The following is a 1309-nucleotide window of genomic DNA, read 5'->3' as shown; positions in this document are numbered from 1 at the left end:
CTGTGCCATGTGGATACAGAGAGGCCCTCCAGGACTTGCAGCGTGAGGATGATGCAAGACCCCCCCTGTAGGAGCCCAGGGGAGATAAGTTACAAAAAGGTAACACCCACCTCCAAAGCAGAGGAATTACCTTTTAAGGCAACAAACGGACAATGAATGAATATTCAACAACTGATATCGAGAGGGTACAAAGGCCCGGTTTTCAAGCAGGGTGTGTGTGTCTCGGGCGGGGCGCTGACACCCCCCCCCCCCACCACCCAGCGCTGTTTGCTTTATTATCGCTTGCTTAATAAATTTATCAACTTTTAATTGGAACTGAGTTGTCTAAATTCTTAAACTAACTTATAACAAACAAGAAAAAAGTATCTTAAAAATTTATTTAATTTTGGCAGATTGTACAGATTCAGAGGAGACTAAAGACATAAATGCATTGGGTATTTGTTCTGGTTTTGGCTAGGATAGTCTGAATTATCTTCACAGTACCTAGTATGGGGCTCTGGTTTGTATTTGTGCTGGAAACAGTGTTGATAACACAGAGATGTTTTCATTGTTGCTGAGCAGTGCTTAGGCCTTTTCCTCTTCTCATACCACCCTGCCAGAGAAGAGGCTGGGGGTGCACAAGGAGTTGGGAAGGGACACAGCCAGGACAGCTGAGACCACAACTGATCCAAGGGATATTCCATACCATATGGCATCATGCTAAGTATATAGAGCTGGTGGAAGAAGCAGGAAGGGGGATGTTTGGAGTGATAGTGTTTGTCTTCCCAAGTTAGATGTGATGGAGCTCTGCTTTCCTAGGAATGGCTGAGCACCTGCCTGCGCATGGGAAGTGGTGAATGAATTCCTTGTTTTACTTTGCTTGTGTGTGTAGCTTTTGCTTTACCTATTAAAGTGACTTTATCTCAACCCACGAGTTTTCTCACTTTTACTCTTCCAACTGTCTCCCCCATTCTGCTGTGGAGGAGTGAGTGAGTGGCTGCGTGGGGCTGAGCTGCCAGCTGGGGTTAAACCATGAGAGTACTGACTCGATGGTGTCTTTACACTTGTATCTTTCTGTAGCCAGAAGACAGCTTGTTGCTTGTTTTAGTTTCCTGCTTCAACATTTTAAATTCTGACAAAAGAAAACAAAGCGCATACTGAGCGGCTTTGCTCAATACAGACTACAGTCAGCAACGTTCTTTCAAATTCCACTTTGAAGCTTGCAAAGTAAAGGCTTCACCCTGCCAGACAGGGTATTAAATATCACAAGGAAGGCAATCATAATTCCAGTTCACTGTAGCAAGGAGCATTTAAAGTTGAAGTAAACTCC

Source organism: Empidonax traillii, unplaced genomic scaffold (genome assembly GCF_003031625.1).
Source record: "Empidonax traillii isolate 1590-97213 ecotype Southwest subspecies unplaced genomic scaffold, ASM303162v1 scaffold447:size986111, whole genome shotgun sequence".
In the NCBI taxonomy this organism is placed as follows: Eukaryota; Metazoa; Chordata; class Aves; order Passeriformes; family Tyrannidae; genus Empidonax; species Empidonax traillii.
The sequence above is the reverse complement of the archived record's forward strand: the minus strand, read 5'-3'. Positions refer to the sequence as shown.